The sequence below is a fragment of the Puma concolor genome, chromosome B3 (genome assembly GCF_028749965.1).
Source record: "Puma concolor isolate L17-30 chromosome B3, mPumCon1.1.hap2, whole genome shotgun sequence".
In the NCBI taxonomy this organism is placed as follows: Eukaryota; Metazoa; Chordata; class Mammalia; order Carnivora; family Felidae; genus Puma; species Puma concolor.
Genome location: NC_141672.1, coordinates 40,291,576 through 40,311,261, shown reverse-complemented (window position 1 = coordinate 40,311,261; position 19,686 = coordinate 40,291,576). Strand labels below are relative to the sequence as shown.

At 43.0% G+C, this 19,686-nt stretch overlaps 2 long non-coding RNA genes across 3 annotated transcripts in view; both read right to left on the bottom strand.

The window, feature by feature from the left end:
* Nucleotides 1-19,298, bottom strand: part of LOC147579922 (uncharacterized) — a 79,804-nt gene extending 60,506 nt beyond the window's left edge. The window contains exons 1-2 of one of the 2 annotated variants that reach the window (XR_015252324.1): nt 18,416-19,298; nt 15,890-16,000 (exon numbers count right to left, since the gene is read on the bottom strand). This is a non-coding gene — a long non-coding RNA (uncharacterized LOC147579922). The remainder of the gene's footprint in view (nt 1-15,889; nt 16,001-18,415) is intronic. The other variant, XR_015252325.1, reaches the window with a different exon arrangement.
* LOC147579923 (uncharacterized) lies at nt 11,315-13,790 on the bottom strand. Its single transcript, XR_015252326.1, has 2 exons — nt 13,291-13,790; nt 11,315-11,619 (listed from the first exon to the last, which is right to left on the bottom strand). It is a non-coding gene; the product is annotated as an uncharacterized LOC147579923 (long non-coding RNA).
* Nucleotides 19,299-19,686: the final 388 nt, after the last annotated feature.

Below are 19,686 nucleotides of genomic sequence, written 5' to 3'. Positions count from 1 at the left end.
TGTCAACTGTAGTGGGAAGGGAGAATACTGAGGACCAAGAGCAGATTCATCTGCCCTGGGGCACAGGAAAAAGCTGTGGTTTAAAAGGGCAACTAAAATCAACAAAACAAAAAGGCAACCTACTGAATTGGAGAAGATATTTACAAATGATTTCTCCAAAAAGGGATTAAAATCTAAAGTATATAAAGAACTTCTACAACTCGATAGCAAAAAAACAAACAATCTGATTTAAAAATGGGCAGAGGACAGGGTGCCTAGGTGGCTCAATCCAGTTAAGCAGTTCAAGCGGTTAAGTAGGACTCTTGGTATCAGCTGAGGTCATGATCTCACTATTGTGAGACTGAGCCCCAGCGTGGGGCTCTGTGCTGACAGTGCAGAGCCTGCTTGGGATTCTTTCTCTCCTCTCTCTCTGTCTCTCTCTCTCTGCCTCTCCCCCCACCCATGCCCTTGCTCTCCCTCTCTTTCAAATAAATAAACATGAAAAAAAATGGGCAGAGGACCTGAAGAGACATTTTGCCCAAACAGACATAAGATGGTCAAAAGACACATGAAAAGACATCTGCTCAACATCATTCATCATCAGGGAAATGCAGGCCAAAACCACATTATCACCTCACACCTGTCAGATGGCTAAAATCAAGAGATGAAACAACAGGTGTTGGTGAGGAAGTGGAGAAAAGGGAACCCTCTTGCACTGTTGGTGGGAATGCAAGCTGGTGCAGCCACTGTGGAAAACAGTATGGAAGTTCCTCAAAAAGTTAAAAATAGAATTAACCCTATGATCCAGTAATGGTAATGGTGGTACACTAGATTTTTACCCAAAGAAAACAAAAGCACTAATTTGAAAAGATATATGCACCTATATGTTTATAGTAGCATTATTTACAATAGCCAAGATATGGAAGCAACCTAAATGTCCATTGATAGATTCCACACAATGGAACATTGGCCATAAAAAAGAGATCTTGCCATTTGAGACAACTGGAGACCTAGAGGGTATTATTCTAAATAAAATAGACTGAGAAACACAAATACCATATACTTTCACTTATATGTGGAATCTAAAACAAAACAAAAACAAAAATGAAAAAACAAAACAGAATCAGACCTATAATACGGAGAACAAACTGATGCTTGCTAGAGCGGAAGGGGGTGTTCAGATGGGCAAAATTGGTGAAGGGAAGTAAGAGATAGACTTCTAGTTATGGAATGAAGGTCATGGAGATAAAAAGCACAGCACAGGGAATATAATCGATGATACTGTAATAGTGTTATATGGTAAGAGATGATAGCTACACTTGTGGTAAGCATAGAATAATGTATAAACTTGTCAAATCATTATGTTGCACATCTGAAAATAATGTAACATCGTATCAACTTTACTCAAATACTCAAATAAAAAGTATTTAAATTAAAAAAATAAAAGGGCACCTGAAATACAAAGAAACTCGTTCCAGACATGGGGATAAAAGGTACAGCATAGAGAATATAGTCAATGGTATTGTAATAGGGCAGTATGGTGACAGATAGTAGCTACACAAATCACTATGTTTACACCTGAAACTAATGTAACATTGTGTGTCAAGTATACTTCAATAAATAAAATTAAGGAGAAGCAAATGCCTGACTTCAAAGCTTCAAAAGGACAGGCTGGCTCTTTTGTTAGGAGCCAATATATCTGGTAACTAAGTTGAACCAATGCTCATTGACTCTTCTGAAAATCTTAGAGACTCTTAAGAATTATGTTAAATCTACTGTGCCTGTACTCTATAAATAGAAGAGCTAAGTCTATATTACAAACATCTGTTTACAATGTGGTTTACTGAACATTTTGTACCCACTTTGAGACCTGCTGTTAAGATTCCTTTCAAAATATTACCATTTACTGACTACTCACCCAAGAGTAGTGCAATTAAGGTTATTGTTCATATCTGCTAACACAAAATCCATCCTGCAGCTCATGGATCAAGAAGTAATTTTGAAATTGAACTATTGTTTAAGAAATGTATTTCATAGGTACCATAGGTAGGGATTCCTATAATAGATCTGGGCAAAGTAACTTGGAAGCCTTTTGGAAAGAATTCACCATTCTAGATACCATGAAGAACATTTGTGATTCATGGGAAGGGGTCAAAAAATATCAACATTAACAGGAGTTTGGAAGATGTTGAGTCCAAGTCTCAGGAAGGACTTTGAGGGGTTCAAGACTTCAGTGGAGGCAGTAACTGCAGATGTGAGGGAAATAGCAAGAGATCTGGAATTAGAAGTAGAGCCTAAAGTAGAGCCTGAATTTCTACAAAATCAAACTTGAAAGGACGAGGAATTGCTTCTTATAGATAAACAAAGATAGTAGTTTCTTGAGGTGGAATCTACTCCCGGTGAAGATGTTGTGAAGTTTGTTGAAACAACAACAAAGGATTTAGAATATTGCGTAGATTTTGTTGATAAAGCATTGGTGGGGTTTGAAAGGATTGACTCCATTTTTGAAAGAAGTTCTACTGTGGATAAAATGCTTTCAATCAGTATTACATGCTACAGAGCAATCATTTGTGAAAGGCAGAGAGTGAGTGCAGCAAACTTCATTGTTGACTTATTTTAAGATCTTCCCACAGCCATCCCATCCTTCAGGAATCACCACACTATCAGTCAGGAACCGCTAACATCAAAGCAAGAACTTCCACCAGCAAAAAGATGACAATTTGTGGAAAGCTCAGATAATGGTTAGCATTTTTTAAGCATTATTTTAAAGTATATGCATTTCTAGACATATTATTGCACACTTAATAGGCTATAGTGTAGTGTAAACTTTTATGTGCATTGAGAAACAAAAAAATTCATTTGACTCTATTGCAGTACTCTCTTTATTGCAGTGGTCTGGACCACAAGATCTCTGAAGTATGCCTGTATACACCAATATATTGGACAACCTAGAATAGATAAATACCTAGGAAGATACAACCTACCAAGACTGAATCATGAAGAAACAGAAAATCTTAAACCAAGAGATTACTAGTAAGGGGGTGAATCAATAAATTTAATATTTATTTTGAGAGATAGACAGAGTGTGGGTGGGGAGAGGACAGAGAGAGAGGGAGACACAGAATCCAAAGCCAGCCCCAGGCTCTGAGCTGTCAACATAGAGCCTGATGCGGGGCTCGAACTCATGAACTGTGAGATCATGACCTGACCCAAAGGCGGATGCTCAACTGATCGAGCCACCCAGGCACCCCAAACCAAGAATTTAAGAGTTCTCAAACAATAGTGTAAGGGTAGATGGCTTCACTGGTGAATTCTATCAAACATTTAAAGAATTAGTACCAATCTTTCTCAAACTCTTCCAAAACTAGAATAGGAAAAAAACACTTCCAAATTCATTTTATGAGTCCAGCATTACCCTGATACCAAAACCAGAGAAGGTCACTTTAAGAAAAGAAAATTGCAGGCCAATATTCCTGATGAACACAGGTGCAAAAGTCTCCAACAAAATATAAGCAAACTGAAGTCAACAATACATTAAAAGGATCATACACCATGATCAAGTGTGATTTATTCCAGGAATGCAAAAATGGTTCAACATCTACAACATCAATTTGATACACCTCATTAAAAATGAATATAAGTCATATATGATCATCTGAATAGATGCAGAAAAAGCATTTGACAAAATTCATCCTCCTTTCATTATAAAAACCTTCAACAAATTGGGTATAGAGAGAATGTACCTCAACATAATAAAGACCACATATATGACAATTCCACAGCTAACTGCATACTAAAAAGTGAAAAACTGAAAGCTTTTCCTCTTAATATCAGGAACAAAACTCTTGCCATTCCTATCCAACACAGCACTGGTTGTCTTAATTATAGCAATTAGGCAAGACAAAGAAATAAAAAAACATACAAATCAGAAAGGAAAAAGTAAAATTATTATTTCTATTACAGATGACATATTATATATAGAAAAACCCTAAACACTCCACCAAAAAACTGTTAGAATAATCAGGTTCAGTGAAGATGTAGGATACAAAAATCAACAAAGATTAGTTGTGTTTCTGTACACTAACAATAAGGGATCTGAAAAAGAAAACTTCCCCCACCCCCTGCCATCAAATGCACCAAAAACAAAAAAAAGTACCTAGGAATAAACTTAACCATGAAGATCAAAGACCCATGCATTGAAAGCTATGGACATTGATGAAAGAAAATGAAGAAGAATAAATGGAAAGATATTCCATGTTCATGGATTTGAAGAGTACTGTTAAAATGTCCACACTACCCAAAACAATCTACAGATTGAATGCAGTCCCTGTCAAACTTCCAATGGCTTTTTCACAGATATAGAATAATCCTAAAATTTGTATGGAACCAAACAAGACCTCAAATAGCCAAACCAATCTCAATAAAGAACAACAAAGCTGGAGGCATCATGGTCGCTGACTTTAAACTATATTAAAAAGATATATGTTGTTGAATTCGATTTGCTAGTATCTTGTTGAGAATTTTTGCATCCATATTCATCAGGGATATTGGCTTATAGTTCTCTTATTTTTTGCTTGGTCTCTGTCTGGTTTGGGAATTAAAGTAATGCTGGCTTCATAGAATCAGTCTGAAAGTTTTCCTTCCCTTTCTACTTTTTGGAACAGCTTGAGAAGGATAGGTATTATCTCTGCTTTAAACGTCTGGTAGAATTCCCCAGAGAAGTCATCTGGTCCTGGACTCTTATTTGTTGGGGAATTTTTGATAACTGATTCAATTTCTTCACTGGTTATGTATGGGTCTGTTCAAATTTTCTATTTCTTCCTGTTTGAGTTTTGAAGTGTCTGGGAGTTTAGGCATTTGTCCATTTCTTCCAGATTGTCCAGTGTGTTGGCATAAAATTTTTCATAGCATTCCCTGATAATTGCTTGTATTTGAGGGACTGGTTGTAATAATTCCATTCTAATTCATGATCTATTTGGGTCATTTCCCTTTTCTTTTTGAGAAGCCTGGCTAGAGGTTTCTCAATTTTGTTTATTTTTTCAAAAAACCAACTCTTGGTTTCATTGATCTGCTCTACAGTTTTTTAGATTCTATATTATTTCTGCTCTGATCTTTAGTATTTCTCCTCTGCTGGGTTTGGAGTGTCTTTGCTGTTCTGCTTCTATTTCCTTTAGGTGTGCTGTTAGATTTGTATTTGGGATTTTCCTTGTTTCTTGAGATAGGCCTGGATTGCAATGTATTTTCCTCTTACGACATCCCAAAGGGTTTGCTGCACCCCAAAGCATTTGGATTGTTGTATTTTCATTTTCATTTGTTTCCATATATTTTTTAATTCCTTCTCTAATTGCCTAGTTGACCCATTCATTCTTTAGTAAGGTGTTCTGTAACCTCCATGCTTTTGGAAGTTTTCCAGACTTTTTCCTGTGGTTGATTTCAAGTTTCATAGCATTGTGATCTGAAAGTGTACATGGTATGATCTCAATTCTTTTATACTTATGAAGGGCTGTTTTGTGACCCAGTATGTGATCTATCTTGGAGAATGTTCCATGCGCACTTGAGAAGAAAGTATATTCTGTTGCTTTGGGATGCAGAGTTCTAAATATATCTGTCAAGTCCATCTGATCCAATGTATCATTCAGGGCCCTTGTTTATTTATTCTGTGTCTAGATGATCTATCCATTGTTGTAAGTGGGGTATTAAAGTCCCCTGCAATTATCACATTCTTATCAATAAGGTTGCTTATGTTTGTGAGTAATTGTTTTATATATTTGGGGGCTCCCATATTCAGCACATAGACATTTATAGTTGTTAGGTCTTCCTGATGGATAGACCCTATAATTATATAATGCCCTTCTTCATCTCTTGTTACAGCCTTTAATTTAAAGTCTAGATTGTCTAATATAAGTATGGTTACTCCAGCTTTCTTTTGACTTCCAGTAGCATGATAGATAGTTCTCCATCCCCTCACTTTCAATCTGAAGGTGTCCTCAGGTCTAAAAGCAGTCTCCTGTAGATGGCAAATAGATGATCAAGTGGGATTCATTCCTGGGCTGCAGGGCTGGTTCCATATTCGCAAATCAATCAGTGTGATACATCACATTAATAAAAGAAAAGATAAGAACCATATGATCCTGTCAATTGATGCAGAAAAAGCATTTGACAAAATTCCGCATCCTTTCTTAATAAAAACCCTCGAGAAAGTCAGGATAGAAGGAACATACTTAAAGATCATAAAAGCCATTTATGAAAAGCCCACAGCTAATATCATCCTCAATGGAGAAAAACTGAGAGCTTTCCCCCGAGATCAAGAACATGACAGGGATGTCCACTCTTACCTCTGTTGTTTAACATAGTGTTGGAAGTTCTAGCATCAGCAATCAAACAAAAGGAAATCAAAGACATCAAAATTGGCAAAGATGAAGTTAAACTTTCACTGTTTGCAGATGACATTATATGTGGAAAACACGACAGACTCCACCAAAAGTCTGCTAGAACTGATACATGAATTCAAAGTCGCAGGATACAAAATCAATGTACAGAAATCAGTTGCATTCTTATACACTAATAATGAAGCAACAGAAAGACAAACTGATCCCATTCACAACTGCACCAAGAATCAAAATAGCTAGGAATAAACCTAACCAAAGATGTAAAAGATCTGTATGCTGAAAACTATAGAAAGCTTGTGAAGGAAACTGAAGAAGATACAAAGAAATGGAAAAACATTCCGTGCTCATGGATTGGAAGCATAAATACTGTTAAAATGTCAATACTATCCAAAGCAATCTACATATTCAATGCAATCCCAATCAAAATTGCGCCAGCATTCTTCTCAAACTAGAACAAGCAATCCTAAAATTTGTATGGAACCACAAAAGACCCCGAGTAGCCAAAGTAATTTTGAAGAAGACCAAAGCGGGAGGCATCACAATCCCAGACTTTAGCCTCTACTACAAAGCTGTAATCATCGAGACAGCATGGTATTGGCACACAAACAGACACATAGACCAATGGAATAGAATAGACTCCAGAATTGGACTCACAAAAGTATGGCGAATTAATCTTTAACAAAGCAGGAAAGAATATCCAATGGAAAAAAGACAGTCTCTTTAACAAATGGTGCTGGGAGAACTGGACAGCAACATGCAAAAGAATGAAACTAGAACACTTTCTTACACCACTCACAAAAATAAACTCAAAATGGATAAAGGACCTGAATGTGAGACAGGAAACCATCAAAACCCTAGAGGAGAAAGCAGGAGAAAACTCTGACCTCAACCGCAGCAATTTCTTACTCAACGCATCTCCAAAGGCAAGGGAATTAAAAGCAAAAATGAACTATTGGGACCTCAGGAAGATAAAGATCTTCTGCACAGCAAAGGAAACAATCAACAAAACTAAAAGGCAACCGATGGAATGGGAAAATATATTTTCAAATGACATATCAGATAAAGGGCTAGTATCCAAAATCTATAAAGAGCTCACCAAACTCAACACATGAAAAATAAATAATCCAGTGAAGAAATGGGCAGGAGACACCAATAAACACTTCTCTAAAGAAGACATCCAGATGGCCAATAGGCACATGAAAAGATGCTCAACATCACTCCTCATCAGGGAAATACAAATCAAAACCACACTCAGATATCACCTCACACCACTCAGAGTGGCTAAAATGAACAAATCAGGAGACTATAGATGCTGGCAAGGATGTGGAGAAACGGGAACCCTCTTGCACTGTTGGTGGGAATGCAAACTGGCACAGCCACTCTGGAAAACAGTGTGGAGGTTCCTCAAAAAATTAAAAATAGATCTACCCTATGACCCAGCAATAGCACTGCTAGGAATTTACCCAAGGGATACAGGAGTGCTGATGCACAGGGGCACTTGAACCCCAATGTTTATAGCAACACTTTCAACAGCCAAATTATGGAAAGACCCTAAATGTCCATCAACTGATGAATGGATAAAGAAGTTGTGGTTTATATACACAATGGAATACTACTTGGCAATAAGAATGAAATATGGTCTTTTGTAGCAACATGGGTAGAACTGGAGAGTGTTATGCTAAGTGAAATAAGTAATACAAAGAAAGACAGATACCATATGTTTTCACTCTTATGTGGATCCTGAGAAACTTGACAGAAGACCATGGGGGAGGGGAAGGAAAAAAAAAAGTAAGGGAGGGAGGCAAACCGTAAGAGACTCATAAAGACTGAGAATAAACTGAGGGTTGATGGGGGGTGGGAGGGAAGGGAAAGTGGGTGATGGGCATTGAGGAGGGCACCTGGTGGGATGAGCCCTAGGTGTTGTATGGAAACCAATTTGACAATAACTTTCACAAAAACTTTGACAAAAACTTTCTTTTTAAAAGAAAAAGCTATACTAATCAAAATAGTAAAGTAGTAGCATAAAAAGATAGATCAATGGAGTAAAATGGAGAGCCTATAAATGGGAATCACCATATATGTTCAACTTATGACAAAGGAGCCAAGCAAATACAGTAGGAAAAGGATAATCGCTTTACTAAATGGGGTTAGGAAAATTGGACAGCCACAGCAAAAGAATGAAACTGGGTCACCGTCTTATACTACACATACATACACACACCAACTCAAAATGGGTTAAAAACAGAATGTAAGACCTAAAAACCTTAGAACTCCTTAAAAAAAGGCGGGGGGGGGGGAGATAGGGGTAAGGTCATTGCCATCAGTATTTGCAATGATTGTTTTGGATTTGACACCCCAAAGCAAAGGAAACAAATGTGAAAATAAACAAGTGGGACTCCATCAGACTGAAAGGTTCTCTATACTAAAAAGAAACCATTAACAAAATGAAAAGGCAACCTACAAAACAGAAGAAAATATTTGCATGTCATCTGATGAGGGGGTAATATCCAAAATACATAAAGAACTCATACAACTTGATAGCAAAAAACAAAAACAAAAAAAAACTTGATTTTTTAAAAAATGTTTTATTTTATTTTTGATAGAGAGTGCAAGCAGGGGAGGGGCAGAGAAAGAGAGAGGGGGAAACAGAGGATCCGAAGCAGGCTCCATCCGCACTGACAGTGGTGAGCCGCATATGGACTTGAACTCACTAACTGTGAAATCATGACCTGAGCCGGAGTCTGACTGAGCCACCCAGGCGCTCCACAACCTGATTTTTTTCAATGGGCGGAGGATCTGAATACACATTTTTCCAAAGAAAATATACAAAATGGCCAGCAGATCCATAAAGAGGTGCTCAGTATCACAAATTTCAGGGAAGTACAAATCAAAGCCACAGGAGATCACATCACACATGCTAGTATGACTATTATCAAAACGACAAGTGGCACCTGGGTGGCTAAGTCAGTTAAGTGTCCCAGTTTGGCTCGGGTCGTGATCTCGTGGTTCATGGGTTTGAGCCCTGTGTGAGGCTCTGTGCTGACAGCTCAGAGCCTGGAGCCTGTTTTGGATTCTGTGTTTCCCTTTCTCTCTCTCACTCTCAAAAATAAATAAACATTAAAAAAAAAAAAAAAGACAAGAAACAAGTGTTGGCAAGGATGTAGAGAAAAGGAAACCCTGTGCCCTGTTGGCGAGAATGTGAACTGATGTAGCCACTATGAAAAAAAATATATAGAGGTTCCTCATATTAAAAATAGTACTACCATATGATCCAACAGTTCTACTTTTGGGCATTTTCGTGAAGGAAACAAAGTTACTATTTTGAAGAGATACATATACCCCATGTTAATTCACTGTGGCATTATTCCCAACAGTCAAGACATGAAACAACCAAAATGTCCATCAACAGGTGGATGGATAAGAGAGGCAAACACACACACAAAATAGAGTATCATTCAGCCATAAAAAAGTAGTAAAATCTTGCCATTTGCAGCAACATGGATGTACCTTAGGGTATTAAGTGGAATAAGTCAGAAAGAGAAAGACACTGTATGATCTCACTTATACGTGGAATCTAAAACAACAACAAAAGCCAAACTCAAAGATACAGAGAGCAGGTTAGTGGTTGCCAGAGGCAGGCAGTATGGTGAAAAGGGTGAAACTTCCAGTGATCAGATAAACAGGTCCTGGGGATGTAATGTACAGCATGTGACTATAGTTAACCATTCTGTATTGTACATTTGAAAGTTGCCAAGAGCATAAATCTTACAATTTCTTATCACAGGAAAAAAACAAAAGTTAAGGCTATGTGATGGATATTAACTAATTGTGCTAATCATCTCACAACATACACTACACCAAATGATTTTGTGTACCTGAAACCAATAGAGGTCATGTCAAGCATACCTCAAAAAAATAGTAAAATTATTAATAGACAATAACATTTTGAATTAACACTCCTCAAAAAGAAATATTCCTTAGGGGAAATAAAAAGCTTTTGCAACTTATACAGATACACAGAGAACATAAGACATGCTTCCCTGTTTGTTGTGCTCTTCCTGAGCTACTGCACTGGCATGAGCCCTGTAAGAACCACTAAGATTCTGGTCAGGAATTTGGATGAGGGGGGTAATTCCCAGCAAGTCCAGCTGAGGGTCTTACAAAGCAAGTCAATTATGCCACTATCTATGTGGAGGTCAAGTCAGCTCCCACAGGTTAAGGCCAAGACTGCCCCACCCATGCCACTTGCAAGTCCAGATTATCACCTGTGCTTCTGACCAATAAGCTATGGGGTGGAAGTCCCCACTACCTGCTCCTTGGTTTTAATTAATTTGCTAAAACAGCTCACACAACTCAGAGAAGCTTTTACGTACTAGATTATTGGTTTATTATAAAAGGATATGTGGTGCTTGGGTGGCTCAGTTGGTTAAGCATCGGGCTCTTGATTTTAGCTTGGGTCGTGACCTCATGATCATGGGATAGAGCCCCATGCTGGCTCCCCACTGAGCAAGGGGACAGATTTTCTGTCTCTCCTGCTCCTCCCCTTCCCATGCATGCATGCATGCTCTCTCTCAAAAAATAAAAAAGATCTAATTCAAGAACAGCCAGATAGAAGAGACATATACATAGGGCAAGGTGTTGGGAAAGGTATAGAGCTTCCATGTGTCTCAGAGTGCATTACTTTCACCAGATCTCCAAGTATTCACCAACTCAGAAGCTCATTGGGTTTGTAATGGAGGCCTTAGTAAGTAGGCATGATTGATTACATCATTGGTCATTGATGACTGAACTCAATCTCCAGCCCCTCTCCTCTCACTGGAGGGAGGATAGGAGGGATGGGGGAGGAGTGAGACTGGACATTCTAACTCTCTAGTTAGGTAGTTGGTTCCACTGGCAAGCAGTCCTGTCCTTAGAGGTCTTCAAAAAAAAAATAAAAAATCACCCCATTAACATCACAAAAGACACTTTCATTGCTATCACAGGAAATTCCAAATGTTTTAGGAGCTCTGTGCCAGGAATGGATCACAAACCAAATATATATTGTAAATCACAATATCACATGTGCCTATTGCAGACCAACACTGCCACAAAGCCACAGGCTCAGCAGACTTCTCCATTTAATCTGTATCTTCTCAAAATGTTAGTGCCTTGAGAAAGCTAATGCGTATACCGGGACCCACAGAACAGATGCTGCCCCAGTGGTCCGGCCCATGTCACAGATGGAAGTCAGCCTGCACTCAACAGGAAACACCTGTCAAAGAAGCCAAACACCAATCACAATCCTCCAACTCTGCTTTAGCTGGCTCACCTTACCCTAGAAAATACGATTTCCCAGCCAATCATGCCATGCTTCTGAAGAATATGGAGTCAGGAGACATGGATGTAAAACTTGACTCCGCATTCACCCTGGGCCAACCCTCCCAAACCTGGCTGTCTTTACTGATTCAACAGCAATAATAATACCTACTTCAGAAGACTGTGACGAGGATAAAAATAGGATACCTTGTAAACTCTTAACTCTCCGTGCAAATTATAGTTATAGTTGCCGTAACTGAGGAATTGGGTTTAAAAGCAGGGGCCTTCAGCTTGGTCAGCATTTCCCAACTAAAGGTTCCATAAGCCATCAGTCAAGGGGGAGGGGGAACGTGGGGGAGGCCTTATTCCAGTTCATCCTAGAGGAGGCTTGGAGTTCAGTCACTGTTAAGAGCAGGCCCCAGTCCTCAGTTCCATCTGTTTTATTCCCCAGACACATCCACTCTGAGTAGCTTTCCATTTATTGGGGAAGGGATAAGGAAAGTAGAACCAAGTAGGTTTATTTTTTCATGTTTCCCACTGCAGTGTGGTCTCAGAGGCAGAACAAGTCCAGAATTTCTCCTCTCCCCTCTCTGTACATCCCAAGTGAAAGCCTCTACACTCAAAAGCAGCAGAGAGACTTGGATTCTCCTTCATGCCTCCTTTATGTGAGAGAGAGAGAGAGAGAGAGACAGACAGAGAGAGAGAGCAAGCGCCCGCAGACCAAGGGTCAATCAGGGGCACTCCCAAACCAGTGCCTTATTTCTGACAAAAAGCCAATACTGATTCAGTGTGGGACCAGATAGTTTTCTATTCAGACCAGCTGGAGAGCTGGGCAGGTCAAGAGAAAGGGTCTTTGTGAAATGCAGAACAAAGCAAGCTCAAGGCTCCACTCCTTTCTCAGCTGACAGTCCTATTAGGGGAATCAGGACAGTCCTGCACTTCCCGGATGACTGGGAGCCGTACATAGGCTTCCACATGACTCCAATGTCAGCCAGACAAATGCATGGCCCCACTAGGGAAGTCCAGAGGTCGTGGGGGTGACTGGACCTCAAGTCTCCAGAGGGATATGGAGGCATGTTGGAAACAGTGTGTCTGGAATCTCGTGTGCTTGACTGCTCAGGAATGCATGGTTTGGGTAACTTTCTGGTTTGACTTACAGGAAGGTCTGATGGGTATTGAACAGGAATGTTGTAACAGCTCTGGATCACCTTGGAAAAACACCATTCATTTGCCAGCCCTGCGCTGCAATTCCAGGAAGCAGCTGGTGGTGAATCAGAAAACTCTTTCCCTGTGGCTTTAAGGAAGCACGTCCAAGGCATCACCCGCCTCCTCTCCAGTGGGGAGAAACACCCCCTAGCCACACACAGGCTTTTCTGAAGGGACTAAGGGGGGGGGGGTGCTGCATGGTAGCTCCCCACCCCTGGGGCTGGAGAAACAGGCAGAGGAGAGACCTCAGAGCCCCAGGTCTTTTGGAAATATTTTCAGTCTTTTGAAACCGAAGATCTGTTCACTGTTTCGATTTTTTTTTTTTTTTCTGGAGTTCATAGCAACAATGAAAGTAGGCAGAAGTCTCTACGTTCTGAGTGGCAAGGCTTGTATTTTCCTCAACATGAGAACAGCCTCTTACCTGCAGAGCCAGCCTGGGGCAGAGAAGCTCACAGCAGCTGCTTGTCAGTTGGTGCTCTGTGGGTCACTAGGCAGCCGGAGGGGGGCCTCCAGCTGGCCTCACCCCGTCCAGGGTCCCCCAGTGCCTCTTCTCTGGGCGGAGGGTTCCTACTCTCTGCCTTTGCGTCGACTACTCTCTAGCCCTCCTCCTGCTGTCACTGGAACAGCTTTAGGCCCCCGGACATAACACTTGTGCCTTGGTTTTCCCACAGCCAACGGGAGCTAATCAAACAGCTAACAGATTTGGAGAGGTGGGTCGTTTTTTTTCACACCCACTTGAAAGTTTTGGTTTTTTTCTCCTGTGTATCTGTCTCACTCTATCCTGTTACATTCAAACACATTTATGACCCACATTCAGACCTGAAGTCCGCGTTCACTGATGATTCAGGAGAACTTGAAACATGAGCTGAGTCAACGTGAGCTGTGGTTTTTGATTCCTCCACCCATCCTATCGTAATGTGCCCCCCCTGCTTTACCTTTCTCTGGGCTTTCCAGGGCTCCTGTGAGTGCACGGGGGCAGCCAGAGAAAGATGGGGAAGTTAGCTACAACCACCCTCCAGGACTCTATCCTCAGGAACTGAGGCTCATGGGTAGCTGGCAGTTGAGCAGCCTGCAGCATCGCAACAAGGAAGCGAGGATGAACGGTGTTGGAAGAGAAGCCACCTCAGGGCTTTTTAAGCGCAGGCTCTAAGGCTTCTCATTTAAGTGGGGCTTTTGCCCTCACCTGTGGGCCAGAGCGCAGAGGGTGGGGGAGGGGTTTAAAGGAAACTGTGAAAACTTCTGGGTAAGCCTGAGATCAGGGTGGTTGAGGAAGAGGAAAACCTCCCAGGGCCCAGCCCTTCAGGTTGATTTCTTGCCCTGATACGATGTCACCCTTACCCCTTCCCTTCTTCCTTCCTTTGCTTAGTTTCCATTCTTTCTTTCTCTGTTGCTTTTTGGCTGTTCGTAGTCTAGCTCAGCGGTTCTCATCAGCCACACCTGGACACTTGTTAGAAACGCAAATTCTCAGACCCTACCCCACACCTACTGAATCAGACGCTCGGGGAGTGGGGCTGGCGGTCTGTGTTTTACCCAGCCCTCCAGGTGACTGATGGTGAGTTTGCTCAAAGTTTAGAGCCCTGCTCTAGTCTCCCTTTCCCCAGTGAGGCTGAGGCTCCTCAGAGGACAGACTACAGAGGGCAGGGCACAGTCCTGGGCACCCAGAGACGCAGCCCTGCCCAGAACCTGTAGCAGGAGGTTGCAAGATCAAGGAGGCAGCCTGGAAATCATCAGGACCTGGGCTTTAGTTGGGTGGCCAGAGCGAAGTCACTCACCTTGCCAACTCTGATTCCTCCTCTGCAGCATAGATGGAAAGAAATTGGTCTCTGAGTCTGGATCTGGCCAGGGCCTGCTTCATTATTCCTCTCTTTCCTACTGATTCCCTTCCAGCCCCCCGTGGCAACTCTAGGTTTCTTTTTGTCCTCAGGTACTGTTGTGTATGAGTGAGAGAGACAGAGAAACGGAGTGGAGAACTGAAATAGGAACATGGCCTCCACCAGAAATGGGGCCATGCTTGAAGCGTGTGCTCCCCACTGGGTAGGGGGCTTGAGGAGTCCCTCCTGTCAGGAGCTCAGCTCAGAGAGAGGGAGAGAGGGCTTTGCTGTCAGGAGTCAGAGTAGCCAATTAAAGCAACAAGCCTTTAATCACTCACTGTGACAGTACAAGCAAGAGTCTAAAATCAGAGAAGGTGCCCATCCCCTTTTCCATTTTCTGCCATGGAACTGCATACCAGTCGGGCAGCTGCATCAGTGTAGATGTGAGGCTTGTCTCACTCATGAGGAAGGCCCTGAGGAAAAGGCAGCTTTATGGACCCTGAGGTTGGAGGAGAAGGCTGGGGGAAGGGCTCCGAGTGGAAAAGTACTGGGTACTGAGACAGTGAAGAGAGTGTCTTCAGGGTTTCCTCCCCCACGTCCATTCCTCCCTCCACTAAGGAGGATTCAGCAGAGATGGGCACCTGAAGAGGACCGCTGCTCAAGCCTCAGACAGGGAGACGGGAACAAAGGTGTCTCCCAGCTAGGAATGCAAAGAAGCCAAGAGCGTGACCAGCGAGGGGGGCCTGAGTGCTTGACTGCACCTCCCTCCAGATGCGATAGAGGCCATGCACCAAGATTGCTGTGGCGAGGGCAGCTTCTCCGCAACCCCCCCCACCCCCCTCCAGGCAAAGCCTCTGTAATTACCTGTGGTCGGGACTAAAAAATCACAAAATCGCACATAGGTTTTTAAGCAGGAGCCAGACAGCTTGCCTCCTCTCAGTGAGACACGAAGTGGCCTCCTACCTGCCTCCTTTGAGCCAACTTCAGCTTTCAGGCTGGGGTCAGGGCGCCTGCCTCTGCACAGGGACGCAGTGACTTTGTCCAGGTGGAAATCACTTTTCACCCACTTCTCTAGGCTTGATGGTCCTGATTTCTGTCATTTTAAATCACCAGTATTTCCGGGAAGTGATTAAAAGAAGAGCAAACAAACGCCCATGAACAGTTTGCACAATTGGCATATAGGAGACTCTACTGTTAAGTGGCACTCACCTTACCCCTTTTCTGGAGATGATCAGGTACTCATTCATTTTTCTTCTCTCTCTTTGTAGCACCTTCCCACCCAAAGTGACTCAGTTCCTGGTAGAAGAGATGGGTGTATACCTGAAATGGAGGTGATGTACAGGAATGGAGAGAGAAGTGAAATCCAGCAAGGGGGCTAGACCACAAAGTTTGATAATGGTGATAGAAGAGGCTGTAATGTCCTGACCACTAATTCCAATAAGGTGAATCCCAAAATGATCAGAGCTGTCTTCCCAAAAGACGTCTAGGGTATGGAAAAAAAAAGTTGGATATTTCAGGACAAGCCCTATTGATGCTAAAGCAGATACTGAATCACTCTCTCGTCCCAGCCTACACTATTTGTTACATATCCATACTGATACATTCTGGGTTCCCTATTGGAATGCGAGCTTCTTGAGAGCAAAGACTATGCCTTACATGTCTGCAAATGACCTGGAATATAGTGCACTCAAATACATACTGGGCAAGTAAGTGGTCAGGATACAAAACCCCAGTCAACCACAAGCCAGTTCTTCTAGGTTGGTCTGGAAATATCTAAGTCCTGTATTTATTTACTTTTACACAAAATTGTGTCTTATCTTCCCAGTGGCTTGTACGTATATTCACTGAGGTTTCACAGTACCTGGCCAACAGTAAGCTTTCAACAGATAAATACTTAACAGATAAATTTCTCAGAACAGTCTTTGCCAAGAGACAGAAAGTGGAACTGGAAATCCAATCCTTCAAACCCCTTGAAGACCCATCCTTGGGGATGTGAGATTCCAGACATGATTGGACAGGATAGCACCTTCCTGGAATCCCCCGGAGGATGGTTATACTTATGGGGTCTACTTCTGGGAACAGTGAGCTAACAGACTCCCTTTGCTTTAGTTTGCCCCAGTACTCAGACATAACTGGTAGAGATTTGTGGGTCGTGTATAACATGCTTGCTGATTTGTTAGTTACTCATCACAGTCACCATTTGAAACTGGCCAGTGTGAACATCCCTAGGTCTTGACCATGACAATCAAGGTGGTGCTGAAAAGGAGTCTTTGTGTCAACAAGCCAGAAAGCTGGTCTCCTGCTTTCTAACTGGACAATTTATACAATTTAGGTTGAGGAAGAGGCGCTGTCCACTCTAGGCAGGCACAGCCACCCTACCATCCAAATACATTCTACCCCGCCCTTCCATTTACCCACCACCGCTACCCCTCCTGCTTCTCTGCAGGTATATCAGCAGGTCCCAGGCTTACAGGTCAGTGGACTGAGCTTGCCCCTGTCTTCCTTTCTAGTGATTTCTGACTATCTTATGACTAGGAGCCAGACTCTGGGTTTGTTCTCCCCATCGACCATGTAGACAAACAGCCATCAGAGAAATCCCTCCCAAGATCAGTAGTTCTAACTGCTCAGCAGAATTACCTGGAGGGGAGTTTTAATAATATGGCTCCATGGAACCTACCCCCAAAGATTCCAATTTAGTCAGTCCAGTGATATTCAATCAGCTGTATTTTTCTTTTTTTTTTTTAATTTTTTTTTCAACGTTTATTTATTTTTGGGACAGAGAGAGACAGAGCATGAATGGGGGAGGGGCAGAGAGAGAGGGAGACACAGAATCGGAAACAGGCTCCAGGCTCCGAGCCATCAGCCCAGAGCCCGACACGGGGCTCGAACTCATGGACCGCGAGATCATGACCTGGCTGAAGTCGGACGCCTAACCGACTGCGCCACCCAGGCGCCCCTCAATCAGCTGTATTTTTCAGAACTTTACAGAGGATTCTGGTGCATGGGCAAGTGGAGGAACTACTGGACAAATTCTGAGCTCTTTGAGATCAGGAAACATGTGAGTCTTCCCTTCCGCACCCCCCAGTGATTGGCACAACACCTGGCATATAGCAACTTCTTATAAGTGAGATGAGTAAATAAATGATTGAAAACAGGGTGGTAGATTGGGAATACTGTCAACCTAGTATCTTGACTAAAGTTTAGGAAGGGCCAGTAGGACGCCAAAGAACAAACCAGTCACAGTGGGGGTGGGTGTAGGAAAAAAGCATCAGGGAAGGGGTGAAGAAATCACCCCAAGTAGGAGCCCCAATTTGAGCCCCAAGTGGGAGAACATAGCCCCTGCCCTTGAAAATGCTGCTACTGACCCTGTATTGGGACTTACAGGGCCTCCAGGCCCACCTATAAATCAAATCTGATTGGTCACTTCTTTGTTAAAAACCCTCCAAGGCAAACCATACAAACAAAAAACCAAAACCAAACCAAATGGTAAACCCCCCTCCAAAGCCCTGAATTGTCAGGATAAAGTCTACATTCCTTTCTCTGGCTCACAAGTCCCTTTCTGGCTTTTTCCCAACTCATCACATGCTAATTGCTCTTTACCTGGGTGGCCCCTCTGCCTTCTTTCAGGCCTTACACCTTGCGGTGTTCTCTCTGCCTGCAATGGTCCTTGCCCCCAACCCCCATTTCCTCTAGGAAACTCCATAGCAACCATCAAATCACAGCTTAAAACATCACCTTCTCTTCCCCCAGAAGATTGTGGGCTCCCTGAGGGTCAAGGTCAGTCTGCTGTATCCAAAGCCTAGCCAGCAGTTGCTCCAATATTCAATGAAGAGAAGTTGGGACAAGAAACTAACAGCAGACACTCAGGACTAGTGTTGCCTTGCAATTGCTGTGAAACAGGATTCTGCAGACACAAACAAGCTTGCTGATTTGGACCTAAAAAGGAACTGGGCTGCAGGGTGAGAAGTGTGTTGAGAAGAAAAGCAAGTGAAGGTGGGAAATTCCAAACCGGAACAGTGAGCAGGCAGAGGGTTCTACCCAATCCCTCTCTAGGGTCAAAGGCCGTGGGAGGCTGTCTGTTGTGGTCACAGTCGGCCAAGGCAGGCTGCCAAGCGGGCTCCACACGGAGAAACCGCGGGGGCTGCAGGTGGGTGCAGTCGCCCTGGGCGCGGGGGCGGGGCTCGCTGGCCGGCTGCATCCGGACAAGGTCAGGTGCACCGCGCTGGGCGGGCCCAGCGAGGCCAGTGCTGGAGGCAGCTGATTCGCCTGCTTGACGCGTGGATGCCTTGATTTGGTCTGACAAGTGGAGGCTGCTGTGAGAAGCGGCCTGGATTTTTGACATTCAGCAAGCTAGAAATAACCAGCGGGGCTCCTGGCGCTGTGGCCACAAATGTCTTGCCCTTCCCAGGCGACGGCCTGAAGGCGACGGCCTGATTGAAGGGGCTTTTCGGCCAGTGCAGACCAGTGTTCCCTGTGCCAGGCCTGGATTCTAAGCCAGACTTATCTTCTGACCCCGTGGTTTAGGAGAGTCACTTGAGTTGACTGTACCTCAGCTTTCCCTCTGTAAAATGGGGTTGCCGACAGCTGAGCCCCTTTCCCCTCTGCTAGAAAATGATTCTAAGTGGCTGTCTTGGCCCTCTGAATCCCACGACCTGAGCTTGATGTCTGCCATTTCTTGAAGCCTAGCACTCTAAATATCCATTCTGGGAGGGGCTAGGAAATGATCCTGGTTGGTGCTGATTATTAACCTTTTGTGAATCAGGGACCTTCTGAGAATCAGTTGAAATCTATGGACTGGAGTTGCTAATTTAAACCCCTGCCCCCAGACTTATTTTTTTTTTTTCAACGTTTATTTATTTTTGGGACAGAGAGAGACAGAGCATGAACGGGGGAGGGGCAGAGAGAGAGGGAGACACAGAATCGGAAACAGGCTCCAGAATCGGAAACAGGCTCCAGGCTCTGAGCCATCAGCCCAGAGCCCGACGCGGGGCTCGAACTCACGGACC